Raw genomic sequence first — 17,833 nt, forward strand, 5'->3', positions numbered from 1 at the left:
AACAATTATATGCCAATAAAATGGACAACCTAGAAGAAATGGACAAATTATGTATAATCTCCCAAGACTGAAGCAGGAAGAAATAGAAAATATGAACCGACAAATTACCAGTAATAAAACTTGAATCAATAATTTAAGAACTGCCCCCCAAAAATGTTCAGGACCAGATAGCTTTACAATGAATTCTATTAAACATTTAGAAAAGATTTAACGACTATCCATCTCAAACTGTTCCAAAAAATTGCAGAAGAAGGAATGTCTCTGAACTTATTCTATGAGTTCAGCCTCACCCTGATATCAAAACCAGACTAAGATATCACAGAGACACACAAAAAATTATAGGCCAATATCACTGATGAACATAGATGCAAAAATCCTCAACATTATATTAGCAAACTTAAATCAACAATACATGAAAAGGATCATACATCATGATCTAGTGGGATTTATCCCAAGGATGTAAGTATTTTTCAATATCTGCAAGTCAGTCAATCACCACATTAACAAACTGAAGAATAAAAACCCTATGATCATCTCAGTAGATGCAGAAAAAGCTTTTGACAAAATTCAACACTCATTTATGATAAAAACTCTCCAGAAAGTGGGTATAGAGGAAATATACTTCAACATAATAAAGGTCCACAGCTAACAATCATACTCATTATACTTATCAAGCAGAAATTTTTTTTCTAAGATCAGGAACAAGACAAGGATAGCCATACTCACCACATTTATTCAACACAGTATTGGAACTCCTAGCCACATTAATCAGACAAGAAAAAGGAATAAAAAGAATCCAAATTGGAAAAGAAGAAGTAAAACCATCACTGCAGATGATGTGAACTATACATAGAAAATTCTAAAGACACTACCAGAAAACTACTAGAGTTCAGCAATGAATTTGGTAAAGTTTCAGGTTATAAAATTAACATACAGAAATCTGTTGCATTTCTATGCACTAACAATAAACTATCAGAAAGAGAAATTAAGGAGACAATCCCATTTACCACTGCATCAAAAAGAATAAAATACTTATGTATAAACCTACCTAAGGAGGTAAAAATCTGTACTCAGAAAACTGTAAAACACTGATGAATGAAACAGAAGATGACACAAACAGATGGAAAGATATACCGTGTTCATAAATTGGAAGATTTAATGTTGTTATAATGACCATGGTACCCAAGACAATCTACAGATTCAATCCAATTCCTATCAAAATAACAATGGCATTTGTCACAGGACTAAAACAAATAGTTTTAAAATTTGTATGGAAACACAAAAGACCCTGAACAGCCAAAACAATCTTGAGAAAAAAGATCAAAGCTGGAGGTATCCTGCTCCCTGATTTCAAACAATACCACAAAGCTACAATAATCAAAACATTATGGTACTGGCACAAAAAATAGACACATAGACCAATGGAACAGAATGATCAATTAATATATGACAAAGAAGGCAAGAATATACAATACAGAAAAGACAGTCTCTTCAATAAGTGGTGCTAGGAAAACTGGACAGCCACATGTAAAAGAATGACATCAGAACATTTCTCACACCATATACAAAAATAAATTCAAAATGGATTAAAGACCTAAATATAAGACCAGAAACCATAAAACTCCTAGAAGAAAACACAGAACACTTTTTCCCATAAATGGTAGCAATATATTTTTTAGATCTGACTCCTAAAGAAAAGGAGATAAAAACAAAAATAAATAGATGTGACCTAATTAGACACAAAAGCTTTTGTACAGCACAGAAAAAAATGGACAAAATGAAAAGACAAGCTACTGAATGGGAGAAAATATTTGCAAAAGTGGTTAATACCCAAAATATATAAATAGATCATACAACTCAACATCAAAAACACAAACAACCCAATTAAAAAATGGGCAGAGGACCTGAATATACATTTTTCCACAGAAGACATGCAGTTGGCCAACAGGCACATGAAAAGATGCTAAACATCAGTAATCATCAGAGAAATGTAAATTGAAACGAGAATGAGATTTCACCTCACACCTGTTAGCATGACTATTGTCAAAAAGACCACAAATAAAAATGTTGGTGAGGATGTGGAGAAATGGGAATAGTCATACACTGTTTCTGGGGATATAAATTGGGTAGCCACTGTAGAAAATGGTATGGCGGTTTCTTAAAAAACTAAAACTAGAACTACCGTATGACCCAGCAATTCCAATCCTGGGCATGTATTTGAAAAAAAATGGAAACACTAATTTGAAAAGATACATACACTTCAATGTTCACAGCAGCATTCTTTATAATTTCCCGGATAAGAAGCAACCTAAGTGTCCATCAACAGATGAATGGATAAGGAAGATGTGGTATATATATACAATGGAATATTACTCAGCCAAAAAAGAATGAAAGTTTGCCATTTGAGTCTACATGAATGGGCTTGGAGCGTATTAGGTTTAGTGAAATAAGTTTGTCAAAGACAGACAAATACTGTATGATATAACTTAAATGTGGAAACTAAAAAGTTAAGTAAACTAGTGAATATAACAAAACAGAAACAGACTCACAGATACAGACAACAAACTAGTGGTTACCAGTGGGGAGAGGGAAAGGGGATGGGGCAAGATAGAGGTAGTGGATAAGAGATACAAACTATTATATATAAAATAAATAAGCTACAAGGATATATTGTACAACACAGGGAACATAGCCAATACTTTATAATACTATAAATGGAGTATAACCTTTAAATATTGTGAATCACTATGTTGTACACCTGTAACATATATTTTTTACATCAACTATACCTCAATAAAAAAAAGAATATAATCCATCTTAAGAAAAAAAAAAGCAACCAGATTACCATGCATAGAAAGATAGTTAAATGAATTTGATTTTTTCCATTATGGAGTATTATGTTGCTTATATGATCAAATTTTTATAAAATTTACAGGAGCAATAACAACAAAAAAACATTTATTCTTCAGATTCACACGTGCTTGCTAAGTATCTTTTAAATATTTCCTTTTAAGCATTCTTTTCCTTTCAAGGTATTTTCTTTCTCTCTGAAAAATTGAGAAAAAAATCAAATTGGCAATTTCTGAAAAAGAAGAGACAAAAGTATGTGAAATACATTTTGGTTTCAGATTCTCTATAAATGCCATTCTGAAATTTTTCCTTTCCTTAAACTTTCAGCTATCACTCACTTTCTACAAATGAAAGAATTATATTTCCTCCTATGTAGACTTCCAACTGAAGATTTTACTATTTAGAAATGCTAAATATATGATATCAAACATCACTCCTAAAAACTCTAAAACACCTGTGCCCTCATAAAATCGATTGACAATTTGATTTTTGCTGTAAGTGGTCAAATAAATTTCCCACTCAGATGGGACAATTTTAGAGACAAAGAAATTATACGAATAGTGCTTCTTTAATCTGAATGGCTCCTGACAGTCTCACTAATGAAAAGAGAAAAGGGTTATTGAAGCTTCCTCACCTTATATTTATGTATCTATTTATGGTTTCTTAGGTGCTGAATTTTTTAAAAGTCTGGATTCCTTCCCATCTTGCCTTTGTGGTTGAGGGTATGGACTCTGGGCACAGGCTATTGGAGTTCATATCCTGGTTGTGCCACTTACTAGCTCTGTGAGGCTTTCACAAGACACTTAAGATTTCGGTGCCTCAGTTGCCCCCTCTGTAAAACGGTGGTAGTAATGGTGTTACCTCATTGGTTTTGGTAATTAAATGAGTTACTATCTGTAAAGCACTTAGAAGTTCACTCTAAGAACTATTTAAGTCTATCTTATTTTATTCATTACAATAATGTAGCAGTGCTAAATATTTTTTAAATCCTTAAAGCTTTTGTTGTAATTACAAACTTTTACAACTGGAGTGGAGGAAGCAGTGTGGATACTCCAGCTTCATCTAGGTCACAGTTCCAAAGTAAAGAGACTGATATACACTGTGCTGTGTAGGCATATGGGCTCTCATTGAAGAAGCTCGGTTATTGAGCAGGGGAAAGAAGTTTTTAAAAATTTTTATTTCTTTTTCTAAAACATGTTTGCTTAATTAAAGACATATTACTTTAAAATTTATGATACCATCAGAAATTTATTTATTGTGTTGTAACATAAAACACACCAATGGACAGGCGATATATACCATTTAGATTATTGTCTATCATCCTTTATAATAGCCAGTATACAATGGAAACTAAAGTCTTCAAATGATCTTGGGCCCTATTATTTGAGAATCTAACGTCATTATGGTTTTTAAAAATATATTTGTATATAGATTACAATTATATCTGTTTTGCAGACAAAATTATTCATAAGTCATCTAGACTCAAGTAGAAGGTACAACTTATCTTTAATTCTGTCTACTATCTAGGAGGCAATGTGGTACGAATATCAAGTTAATTTTGTGAATCTTAAATGACTCCCCTAGAATGATTCTTAACAAACCTGAAACAAGAGTAGATAATACAGATTACATTCTAAATCAGGAATGTGGTTAGAGAACACTAAAGTGTTTGGTGTGTAAATTGTGTGAAGGGCTCTAGCTTTATCTGAAAAAAATTATGAATATAAATAATTACTTATGGGTGAAGATGTCTGACAGTAGATGTTTTCAGTCCTTTGTCTAATAGAAAGAAGGCACTGTGGCTATGGTGATTGACAGAAGTATAGAGGATATCACCAGAAACTAGGTCATCATAAAAATTTGATTTGGTACAGCATAAGAGAGAATTTGTTCTTTGGCAATACATACTTAATTCTCATAATAGAAATGTAACATTTTTTCCTAGATAATAAGTTCCATATTTCTCATATATCATTCATTCATTCAACAAATGTATACTGATCTCTTGTAATGAAATAGGCAGTGTTCCAGGTGCTCAAGTTACAAAATAGAATCCAACTTCTAGGATGTGAACACTCTGCTATGTGAAACTCTAGGAATTCACAGCTTAGGTGGAAGATATAAAAACAGATAAAATACAGTAAAACTTGATGAGCACTATATAGTTATATGAAAGCCAGAGGACGGAGTGACTAACTGTACATAAATTAAATAAGATATCATCAAATAAAGAAAGATCAAATAAATACAATTGAAAGAACTGCTTTTTAAAGAAAGAATGCCAACAATTTATTCATTTCTCTATGCCCCCATTTTCATATTTTTAATTTTATGTTGGAGTATAGTTGATTTACAAAATGTTGTGCTAGTTTCCGGTGCACAGCAAAGTGATTCAGTTATACATATACATATATTCATTCTTTTTCAGATTCTTTCCCCATGTAGATTATCACAGAATATTGAGTAGCATTCCCTGTGCTTTATAGTAGGTCTTTGTTGATTATCCATTTTATAGATAGTAGTGTGTAGATGTCAATCCCCAACTCCTAATATATCCCTCCTCCACATGGGAGACAGGGTGTGGTGTGGATGCTGCTGAGTGGAAGAGAGCACAGCCCGGCCATCAGACCTACTTCCTCATCTTGCTGATTATCTATTTTTATGGGTTTACAACTTTTCTAAGAACTTTTGTATACAAAGGAACTTTTTTTTAAAAGTAATTTTCCCTTTATATTTAATCCAAAGAAGGATCTCGGGCAATTTGGGGTTTTTGGTTTTGGCCTTGTTTCTAAGCCTTTTTTCCTCTTTGTTGACTTTGGTGTTCAGGCACCCCCACTGCTTCGGACTCCTGAGGACCTTCTGGGCACCCACATTAATGAGGCAGCCACCTGGCGAGTCTGATTTGGCTGTCAGCGACGCACTGTTCCCATCCTTCTCCACTGTCGCGTCCGGCCCCCAGGGAAGGGGGAAGACTCTGCGTCCAGCAGATGTCCTAAATAACCGTGGGTGGGGGAGCTCTCCCACGTGAAGTGACTTCCCCCCGGGGCTTCCCGTCTGCCCCTACGACCTGGCGGCGGCGACCGTGGCCACCGACTTGCAGAGTGGCAGAGTCAGCGCGGCTTGCGACAGAGCAACCCGGCTCTCCTGCCCTGGAGGGAGACGGAGGAGTTCAGTGATCTCCTGGACCTGGACTTTAATCTCTCCAACATCATGAGCCAGTGGTTTCCACCGTGTCGTTGGCATCAGCCTCATCCTCATCCTCCCCTTCGAGCAGCGGTCCTGCCTGTGCACCCTCCACCTGCAGCTTCAGCTGTCCAGACCAGGCTGGGGGCAACCCAGGCTTGGAGCCAGGCAGCAAGGGCGGTGGCCTGCTCCATGGCTGGGAATCTGCACCCCCTGCAACAGCTCCCTTCAACCTAGCAGACATCAACCACGTGAACCCCTCTGGCTGCTGCGTGGCTGAGCTCCTGTGGCCCGAATTGTACCCAGTGTACACTCCATGGTAGCAACCGTAGCCGCCAGGTGGCTTGATGAGCACCTTGATGGGCAAGTTTGTGTTGAAGGTGTTGCTGAGTGCCCCTGATCATCTGTGTTAGCAAAGGCAGCCTGGATGGCAGCCACTTGGTGGTGGCGGCACCCTACAGTGGTGGGCCGCCCCGCTTGTGCCCCAAGATCAAGCGTGAGGCTGTCTCCTCATGCATCCTGTCGGTCTGACCCTAGAGGCCCACTTGGTCACTGGACCCCCTCTCAGCAATGGCCACCGGCTGCTGGCGCATGACTTTCCCCTGGGGTCGCAGCTCCCCAGCAGGAGTACCCCAACCCTGGGTGCCGAGGAACTGCTGAGCAGCAGTCATCCTGCCCTGCCGCTACCCCAGGCTTCCATCCCCACCCAACTACCCTCCCTTCCTGCCCTACCAGATACAGCCACAGGTCCCACCGCTCCATTACCAAGAGCCCATGCCACCCAGTTCCTGCATGTGGGAGGAACCTGAGCCAAAGAGGGAAGAACGTCGTGGCCCCAGAAAAGGATGGCCACTCACACCTGGGATCATGCAGGCTGCGGCAAAACCTACAGGAAGAGTTCTCATCTCAAGGCACACACCTGTGAGCCTACCCAGGTGAGAAACCTTACCACAGTGACTGGGACGGCCGTAAGTAGAAATCTGCCCTCTGAGATGAACTGACCAGGCACTACCGCCAACACACCAGGCACCACCCCTTCCAGTGCCAGAAGTGCGACCCAGCATTTGTGAGTTTGGACCACTTCGCCTTACACGTGAAGAGGCACTTTAAAATCCCAAAACAGTGGGTATGACCCACCTTGCCAGAAGATAATTCAGTATTTTTTACCTTTCACACTGTCTTTCTGGTGCGGGAAGGAACCTAGCTGGAAAGCACTACAATCATGGTCAAGTTCCCAACGAGTGAACTTGTGAATGGATAATCAGGAGACCTGAGGAAACCAAACAACAAAGAACAGATGGGGTCTGTGACTGGATCTTCTATCATTCCAATTCTAAATCCAACTTGAATATATATTCCTGGACTTCGAAAACACCAAGGGGGCGACTGGAAGTGGTGGATATCAGGGTATAAATTAGATCAGTGAGTGTGGGGGAGGGAAGACCAGAAAGCCTTGAATTGTTTCAATGCAATATAAGCATAAAGATCACCTGGTATTCTCTTCTAAAAGCCGTTATTACGATCTTAGAAGAAGAAGAAGAAAATCAGGTACAGAAAATGTGTTTTAATAGCCTAAACAATGGTGCTTGGTGAGTCTTGGTTCTAAAGGTGCCAAATGAGGCCAAAATTTTCAAACTGCTGCATACTTTGATGAGAAAATCTATTTTTGTCTTCGAGTCTACATTTATAACCTAAGTCAGGTAAATGCACCTGGTTTACTTTAACCTTTTTAGGCGGAGAGTCTTTTATGCACTGTGGTTTCAGTTGGGCAATAATTTGTACAATGGTTTATCTCCAAATATGCCTTAAGCAGAATTTTTTTTATATATAGTTCCTTGTCTTAATAAACATGTAATATAAATTTTAAAAAAATGATCTCACTGCAATTTATGTCAAAATGTTCTGCCTATATTTTCCTCTAAGAGTTTTATAGTATCTGGTCTTACATTTAGGTCTTTAATCCATTTTGAATTTATTTTTATGTATGGAGTTAGAGAATGTCCTAATTTCATTCTTTTACATGTAGCTGTCCAGTTTTTCCAGCACCACTTATTGAAGAGACTGTCTTTTCTCCATTGTATATTCTTTTCTCCTTTGTTGTAGATTAATTGACCATAGGTGAGTGGGTTTATTTCTGGGCTTTCTACACCCTTCCATTAATCGATATTTCTGTCCCTGTGCCAGTACCATACTGTTTTGATTACTGTAGCTTTATAGTAGAGTCTGAAGTCAGGGAGCCTGATTCTTCCAGCTCCATTTTTCTTTCTCAGGATTGCTTTGTCTATTCAGGGTCTTTTTTGTTTCCATACAAATTGTAAAATTTTTTGTTCTAGTTCTGTGAAAAATTCTGTTGGTAATTTGATAGGGATTGCATTGAATCTGTAGATTGCCTTGGGTAGTATAGTCATTTTGATGATATTGATTCTTCCAATCCAAGAACATGGTATATTTTTCCATCTGTTTGTGTCATCTTTGATTTTTTTCATCAGTGTCTTATAGTTTTCAGAGTATGGGTCTTTTGCCTCCTTAGGTAGGTTTATTCATAGGTATTTTATTCTTTTTGATGCAATGGTAAATGGTATTTGTTTCCTTAATTTCTCTTTCTGATCTTTCGTTGTTAATGTATAGAAATGCAAGAGATTTCTCTGTGTTAATTTTGTATCCTGCAACTTTACTGAATTCATTGATGAGCTCTAGTAGTTTTCTGGTAGCATCTTTAGAATTCTCTATGTATCATGTCATCTGTAAACAGTGACAGTTTTACTTCTTTTCCAATTTGGAATCTTTTTATTTCTTTCTCTTCTCTGATTGACATGGTTAGGACTTCCCAAACTATGTTGAATAAAATGGTAAGTGTGGACATCCTTGTCTTTTTCCTGATCTTAGAGGAAAGAGTTCAGCTTTTCACCATTGAGTATGATGTTAACTGTGGGTTTGTCATATATTGCCTTTATTATGTTGAGGTAGGGAACTTACCTATGCCCACTTTATGGAGAGTTTTTATCATAAATGCATGTTGAATTTTGGCAAAAGCTTTTTCTGAATCTATTGAGATGGTCATATGGTTTTTATTCTTCAATTTGTTAATGTGATGTATTACACTGATTGATTTGTGGATATTGAAAAATCCTTGCATCCCTGGGATAAATCCTACTTGATCATGGTGTATGATCCTTTTACTATATTGTTGGATTGGTTTGCTAGTATTTTGTTGAGGATTTTTGCATCTACGTTCATCAGTGATATTGCCCTGTAAATTTCCTTTTTTTTTTCTGGCATTTTTGTCTGGTTTTGGTATCAGGGTGATGGTGGACTCATAGAAAGAGTTTGAAAATGTTCCTTTTTCTGCAATTTTTTGAAATAGTTTCAGAAGTATAGGTGTTAACTCTTATCTAAATGTTTGATAGAATTTGCCTGTGAAGCCATTTGTTCCTGGACTTTTGTTTGTTGGGTGTTTTAAAATCACAGTTTCAATCTCAGTACTTGTGATTGGTTTGTTCATATTTTCTATTTCTTCCTGATTCAGTCTTGGAAGATTGTACCTTTGTAAGAATTTGTCCATTTCTTATAGGTTGTCCATTTTATTGGCATATAGTTGCTTGTAGTAGCCTCTTATGACCCTTTATATTTCTGGGGTGTCTTGTAACTTCTCCTTTTTCATTTCTAATTTTATTGATTTGAGCACTATTCCTTTTTTCTTGATGAGGCTGGCTAAAGGTTTATCAATTTTGTGTATCTTTTCAAAGAACCAGGTTTTAGTTTCATTGATCTTTTCTATTGTTTTCTTCGTCTCTATTTCATTTATTTCTGTTCTCATCATTATGATTTATTTCCTTCTACTAACTCTGGGTTTTGTTTGTTCTTCTTTCTCTAGTTGCTTTAGGTGTATGGCTAGGTTGTTTATTTGAGATTTTTCTTATTTCCTGAGGTAATATTGTATTGCTATAAACTTTCCTCTTAGAACTGCTTTTGCTTTGTCCTAAAAGTTTTGGATCATCATTTGTTTTTTTTCATTTGTTTCTAGGTATTTTTTATTTCCTCTTCGATTGCTTCAGTGATCTATTGGTTGCTTAGTAACATGTTGTTTAGCCTACACATGTTTGTGTTTTTTACAGTTTTTTTTTCTTGTATGAGATTTCTAATCTCAGAGCATTTTTGGTCAGGAAAGATGGTTGATATGACTTCAATTTTCTTAAATTTACTTATGCTAGCTTTGTGGCTTAGGATGTGGTCTATCCTGGAGAACGTTCCATATTCACTTGAAAAAATGTATATTCTGCTGCTTTCAGATGGAATGCTCTATAAATATCAATTAATTCCAACTGATCTAATGTGTTATTTTTTTTTATTATTTTTTTTTGCGGTACGCGGGCCTCTCACTGTTGTGGCCTCTCCCGTTGTGGAGCACAGGCTCCAGATGCGCAGGCTCAGCGGCCATGGCTCATGGGCCCAGCCGCTCCGCGGCATGTGGGATCTCCCTGGACTGGGGCACGAACCCGTGTCTTCTGCATCGGCAGGTGGACTCTCAACCACTCTGCCACCAGGGAAGCCCTAATGTGTCATTTAAGGCCTGTGTTTCCTTATTGATTTTCTGTCTGGATTGTCTGTCTATTGATGAAAGTGGGGTGGTAAACTCTCCCACTATTTTTGTGTTACTGTCAGTTTCCCCTTTTATGGCTGTTAGCATTTGCCTCATATTTTGAGGTGCTCTTATGTTGCATGCATATATATTTACAATTGTTATATCTTCTTCTTGGATTGATCCCTTGATCTTTATGTGGTGTCCTTCTTTGCCTCTTATAACAGTCTTTATTTTAAAGCTTATTTTTTTCTGATATGAGTGCTGCTACTCCAGCTTTCTTTTGATTTCCATTTTCCTAAAATACCTTTTTCCATCCCCTCACTTTCAGTTTGTATGTGTCCCTAGAGATGAAGTTGTTCTCTTCTAGATAGTGTATAGATGGGTCTTATTTTTGTATCCATTCAGCCAGTCTATGTCTTTTGGTTGGAGCATTTAATCCATTTACATTTAACGTAATTATCAATATGTATGTTCTTATTACCATTTTGCGAATTGTTTTGGATATGTTTTTGTAGGCTTTTCCCCTTTCTCTTTTAGTCTATTGTCTTGTGATTTGATGTCTGTCTCTAGTGTTGCGTTTGGGTTGCTTTTTCTTTTTTGTGTGTGTATCTATTATAGATTTTTGGTTTAAGGTTACCATGAAGTTTTGATAGAGCAGTCTATATACATACAACATTGTTTTAAGTTGCTGGTCTCTTAATTTCATGTGCATTTCCAACATCCTGCATTTGCACTCTCCTCTTCTCACAATTGCTGGTTTTGATATCATATTTATGTGTGGATGATTTCTTACCTTTACTGTATGTTTGCCTTTACTGGTGAGCTTTACCATTTATAATTTTCTTGTTTCTGGTCGTGGGCTTTTCTTTTCTGCCTAGAGACGTTCCTTTAGCATTTGCTGTAAAGCTGCTTTGGTGGTGCTGAATTTGCTTAGCTTTTGCTTGTCTGTAAAATTTTGATTTCTCTGTCAAATCTGAATGAGAGCCTTGCTATGGAGTACCCTTTGTTGTAGGTTTTTCCCTTTCATCACTTTAAATATATTGTGCCACTCCCTTTGGCCTGCAGAGTTTCTGTTGAGAAATCAGCTGATAGCCTTATGGGGAATCCCTTGTATGTTATTTGTTGCTTTTCTCTTGCTGCTTTTAATATTTTCTCTTTTTTGTCAATTTGATTAATATATGTCTTGGTGTGTTCCTCCTTGGGTTTGTCCTGTATGGGACTCTCTATGCTTCCTGGACTTGAGTGAGTGTTTCCTTTCCCAAGTTAGGGAAATTTTCATTTATTATCTCTTCAGATATTTTCTCAGGCCCTTTAACTCTCTCTTTTCCTTGTGGGACCCCTATAATGTGAATGTTGGTGTGTTTAATGTTGTCCTAGAAGTCTCTTAGACTGTCCTCATTTCTTTTTTCTTTATTCTGTTCTACAGCAGTGATTTCCATCAATCTGTCTTCTAGCTCACTTATTCGTTGTTCTGCCTCAGTTATTCTGCTATTGATTCCTTCTAGCATATTTTTTCATTTCAGTTATTGTATTGTTCATCTTTGTTTGTTCTTTAAATCTACTAGCTCTTTGTTAAACGTTTCTTATATCTTCTCCATCTGTGCCTCCATTCTTTTTTCTGAGATCTTGGATCATCTTTACTATCATTATTCTGAATTCTTTTTCAGGCAGATTGCTTACCTCCACTTCACATCGGTGTTCTTCTGGGGTTTTATCTTGTTCCTTCACCTGGAACATATTTCTCTGCTGTCTCATTTTGTCTAGTTTTCTGTGTCGTGAATTGTAGTTCTTCTTGCTTCTGGTGTCTTCCCCTTCATGGGTGAAGTTGGTCCAGGGGCTTGTGCAGGCTTCCTGGTAGGAGGGACTGGTGCTCACTGGTGAGTGGAGCTGGGTCTTGTCTCTCTGGTGAACAGGGCTGTGTCAAGGGGTGTGTCTAGAGGTGGCTGTGGGCTCAGGAGGACTTTATGCAGCCTGCCTGATGGGTGGTGCTGTGTTCCCACCATGTTGCTTGTTTGGCCTGAGGTGCCCCAGCCCTGGACCTTGCAGGCTGTTGAGTGGGACCAGGTCTTGGTGCCAAAATGGTGACCTACAGAAGTGATCATGCCTAGGAATATTCACTAGGGGCTTCAACCTCCAGTGTCCTTGCCTCCCACAGTGGGCCATAGCTGACTCCCTCCTCCCCTGGAGACACTCCAAAACCTACAGTTAGGTCTGGCCCAGGGTCCTATGGTGTCCCTGCTTTGCCCTGGGTCCCAGTCCATGTGAAAATTGTGTGAACCCTCCAATAGTTGAGTCTCTGTTTCCCCCTGTCCTGTGGAGCTCCTGAACTGAAGCCCTGCTGGCCTTCAATGTCAAATGCTCTGAGGAATCCTCCTCCTGATACCAGACTCCAGGCTTGGGAGCCTGATGTTGGGCTCAGAACTCTCACTTCTGTGGGAGAACCTTTGCAATATAATTATTTTCCAGTTTGTGGGTCACCCACCTGGCAGGCATGGAATTTGATTATATTGAAAAAGTGCCCCTGCCTTCTGTCTCATTGTGGCTTCTTCTTTTTCTATGGATGTAGAATATCTTTTTTGGTAGGTTCCAGTCATTTTTTGTTGATGGCTGTTCAGCCGTTCGTTGCGATTTTGCTTTCATGAGAGGAGGCGAGCTCAAGTTGTTCTACTCTGACAACTTGTCTCCAATCATTAAAGTTATAAATGCCCATGGTTTAAAGAGTTAAACAGTTCTTTGTTCTACCTCTTTTCCTCCTCCAAAGACATCCATTCTCAATTTCTTTAGCTATATCTTTTGTTTGTACTCAATATGTCTAAAAATTGTACTTAAATTACTATTTATTCCTCTGTAATTGTTTGGCATTAACTACTGACTTCTCACATTGGATAAATGAGGATTTAGCTCTTTTTCCTCCCTCCTCCCTGAATGCACATGCACACTTTCAATTTTCCTAATCATCTTAATAAAGTATTGCAATTTTAGTAGAACAAATATTTAGTCTTTACATTGTGAATGTAATTCACAATTGTAAAGCTATCCACAATTGAGCCATGTAGTATTATTGTATGATAATTTTTCCTTGCTCATATAATTTTTTCTTTTCCATGGAGTTGATAGGCATAGAGTAGTATAATTAAACAGTTAGTTTAGAAATCCTACTAGAAGATTAAAGGAAGAAAGGGAATTTTAAGGGAGTTTGGAAGACTGTCGTAAGCCAGTGACCACTTAAGAAAAGAATCCAGTAGCCTAGCAACAATTTATTTTACCTTGAAGGAAGACCAGGTGCATTTAAGCACCAGGCACACTCAAGCCACAAACCCTGATAATTAAAACACATGACAATAGATATGGGGTCTGAATCTTGTACATGAAGTCAGGGAGTTAATGGTCCTTGAAGAGTAGAATCTCTGCATGTAACCAAGACAGAAATACAGGTGAAAGGGGAAAGAAACTAGGTGAAAGGGGACATTATACAAAAACCTGGGATGAATCACCATATTTTAGTATACGTTATCACCATTTTGTTAATATACCTATGATTTAAATAGCACCATGACAGTCCCTGTTATACGATATAGGGTCAAAGGAGGAACTAATGACATAAGCCTTGATGTCTACCCAAAAATGAGGAAAAAGCGAGTCTTATCTCCTCCCAATTTTCTTTGATTTTAAATATGTAACGCTCTTTGTTCTTAGGGCTGCGCTCCCTTGCCTACCTGCTTGTATCTCTCACAAGCATCCCTCGCTAATAAACTCATTTTTTGCCTGTCACTTTACCTCTTGCTGAATTCTCTCTGTGCCGAGACAAAAGAACCTGACCTTCAGTAAGTCCTGTGGCCAGGTGTACAGTGTCAATCAAAAGACTGTGGGTTTGAGTTCCCTTCTACGTCAGAGACTGTGGGTTCAAGTCCCAATCTGAAGTGCAGCTGGCTTCAAGTCCTATCCAAGGTGTGTGGTTTCAGAGTTAATAATTGTCTTTTTTTCCTAGTTGCTTAATATCCCATATATATATTAGAAATTCAACCGCAATTATTTCCCAACATTCATGTACAAGAGGTACTTTATTAACTTATTCTTCTTGTAAATTATTTCTTAGGCTTTTGTCCTGAACATATCTGATAGTACTTTACTGCTTATAAAAGTAAAGTACTATCATATATGTCATTCAGCTGTCATTCTGAGATTTCACCTTATCAGTTTCCTGGGGATTCCCTTTACTCTCCACCATTTGGATCTCCTGTTACTCGGTTTTATGGTTTTCCTCTGTATTTCCTATTTCGGAGAAACACATCTTTCATCAGTTTTTTGAGAAAAGTATATGAGTGGTATGTGAAACATGTCTTCATTTTGCTCTTCACTTGATTGTTAGTTTTGACTCAGTATAGAATTATGGGTTAGACAATTTCCCAGATGATTCTGAAATTCTTTCTCCATTGTTTTCTAAGTTCCAGTGATGTTATTAAGAAGTCTGAGTTCATTCTGATTCCTCATCCATGGTATGTGCTAGCATTCTGAAATTTTATGACGGTGAGTCTTGTATCAATTGTAATCTACTTAGCTAGGTATACAGAACACCATTTCATTCTGGAAACTCATGCCCTTCAATTCTGGGAAATAAATATTTTTGAAGGTTTATTTCCCTCTACTTTCTCTCATCTTTTTCAGAATCTTTTATTATTCATATGTCGAACCTCCTGGATTGGTCATCTTTTTCTTTTTTAATCCCTTCTATCTTATTTTCCATTTCTTTGTTTTATTTCTCTTATTTTTGGAAAGTTCTATGTGGTACACTGCATTGTTTCCTGGTTTTCCTCACTAATTATGTGGGAATAGCTCTCTGAGTTTTGTTAAATGTTTGGTACAATTTTTCTTACTGCTTTATTCCACCCAGATCTTTTTTCTTTTGTCCCCATTTCCATTTTCTTTTCTCACTTTTTGCTTATGGTATTTTGTTAACTTTTTTTTTTGAAAGAGGCAAAAGTAAGTGCATGTATTAAATGTGACATTTCTCCCCAAAAGGCCTCATCAACATTTTTAAGAAAAGCTTATAAAGGTAAAAGATGTATTTTATCCTAAACAATCAGGTAAGAAAATTGGTTGGTTAATCAAGAAAGTCAGCAGAAATAAGGAATCATAAAAAAGAGTGAATATTTTAAACATATTATTTTTTTTTATTTTATTTATTTATTTTTTTTAACATCTTTATTGGGGTATAATTGCTTTACAATAGTGTGTTAGTTTCTGCTTTACAACAAAGTGAATCAGCTATACATATACATATGCTCCCATGTGTCTTCCCTCCTGCGTCTCCCTCCCTCCCACTCTCCCCATCCCACCCCTCCAGGCCGTCCCAAAGCCCCGAGCTAATATCCCTGTGCCCTGCGGCTGCTTCCCCCTAGCTATCTACCTTACTACGTTTGTTAGTGTGTATATGTCCATGACTCTCCCTCGCCCTGTCAAAACTCACCCTTCCCCCTCCCCATATCCTCAAGTCCGTTCTCCAGTAGGTCTGCGCCTCTATTCCTGTCTTATCCCTAGGTTCTTCATGACATTTTTTTCCTTAAATTCCATATATATGTGTTAGCATACGGTATTTGTCTTTTTCTTTCTGACTTACTTCACTCTGTATGACAGACTCTAGGTCTATCCATCTCATTACAAATAACTCAATTTCATTTCTTTTTAAGGCTGATTAATATTCCATTGTGTATATGTGCCACATCTTCTTTATCCATTCGTCCGATGATGGGCGCTTAGGTTCTTTCCATCTCCGGGCTATTGTAAATAGAGCTGCGATGAACATTTTGGTACATGACTCTTTTTGAATTTTGGTTTTCTCAGGGTATATGCCAAGTAGTGGGATTGCTGGGTCATATGGTAATTCTATTTGTAGTTTTTTAAGGAACCTCCATACTGTTCTCCACAGTGGCTGAACCAATTCACATTCCCACCAGCAGTGCAAGAGTGTTCCCTTTTCTCCACACCCTCTCCAGCATTTATTGTTTCTAGATTTTTTGATGATGGCCATTCTGACTGGTGTGAGATGATATCTCATTGTAGTTTTGATTTGCATTTCTCTAATGATTAATGATGTTGAGCATTCTTTCATGTGTTTGTTGGCATTCTGTATATCTTCTTTGGAGAAATGTCTGTTTAGGTCTTCTGCCCATTTTTGGATGGGGTTGTTTGTTTTTTTGTTATTGAGCTGCATGAGCTGCTTGTAAATTTTGGAGATTAATCCTTTGTCAGTTGCTTCATTTGCAAATGTTTTCTCCCATTCTGAGGGTTGTCTTTTGGTCTTGATTATGGTTTCCTTTGCTGTGCAAAAGCTTTGAAGTTTCATTAGGTCCCATTTGTTTATTTTTGTTTTTATTTCCATTACTCTAGGAGGTGGGTCAGAAAGGATCTTGCTGTGATTTATGTCATAGAGTGTTCTTCCTATGTTTTCCTCTAAGAGTTTGATAGTTTCTGGCCTTACATTTAGGTCTTTAATCCATTTTGAGCTTATTTTTGTGTATGGTGTTAGGGAGTGATCTAATCTCATACTTTTACATGTACCTGTCCAGTTTTCCCAGCACCATTTATTGAAGAGGCTGTCCTTTCTCCACTGTACATTCCTGCCTCCTTTATCAAAGATAAGGTGTCCATATGTGCGTGGCTTTATCTCTGGGCTTTCTATCCTGTTCCACTGATCTATCTTTCTGTTTTTGTGCCAGTACCATACTGTCTTGATTACTGTTGCTTTGTAGTATAGTCTGAAGTCAGGGAGCCTGATTCCTCCAGCTCCTTTTTTCGTTCTCAAGATTGCTTTGGCTATTCGGGGTCTTTTGTGTTTCCATACAAATTGCGAAATTTTTTGTTCTAGTTCTGTGAAAAATGCCAGTGGTAGTTTGATAGGGATTGCATTAAATCTGTAGATTGCTTTGGGTAGTACAGTCATTTTCACAATGTTGATTCTTCCCATCCAAGAACATGGTATATCTCTCCATCTATTTGTATCATCTTTAATTTCTTTCATCAGTGTCTTATAATTTTCTGCATACAGGTCTTTCGTATCCTTAGGTAGGTTTATTCCTAGATATTTTATTCTTTTTGTTGCAATGGTAAATGGGAGTGTTTTCTTGATTTCACTTTCAGACTTTTCATCATTAGTATATAGGAATGCCAGAGGTTTCTGTGCATTAATTTTGTATCCTGCTACTTTACCAAATTCATTGA

At 37.6% G+C, this 17,833-nt stretch overlaps 1 pseudogene; it reads left to right on the forward strand.

Moving 5' to 3' along the window:
• Positions 1-5,725: 5,725 nt before the first annotated feature.
• Positions 5,726-7,165, forward strand: LOC116763340 (annotated as a pseudogene).
• The last annotated feature ends 10,668 nt before the right edge of the window (positions 7,166-17,833 follow it).

This window comes from Phocoena sinus, chromosome 12 (assembly GCF_008692025.1).
Source record: "Phocoena sinus isolate mPhoSin1 chromosome 12, mPhoSin1.pri, whole genome shotgun sequence".
In the NCBI taxonomy this organism is placed as follows: domain Eukaryota; kingdom Metazoa; phylum Chordata; class Mammalia; order Artiodactyla; family Phocoenidae; genus Phocoena; species Phocoena sinus.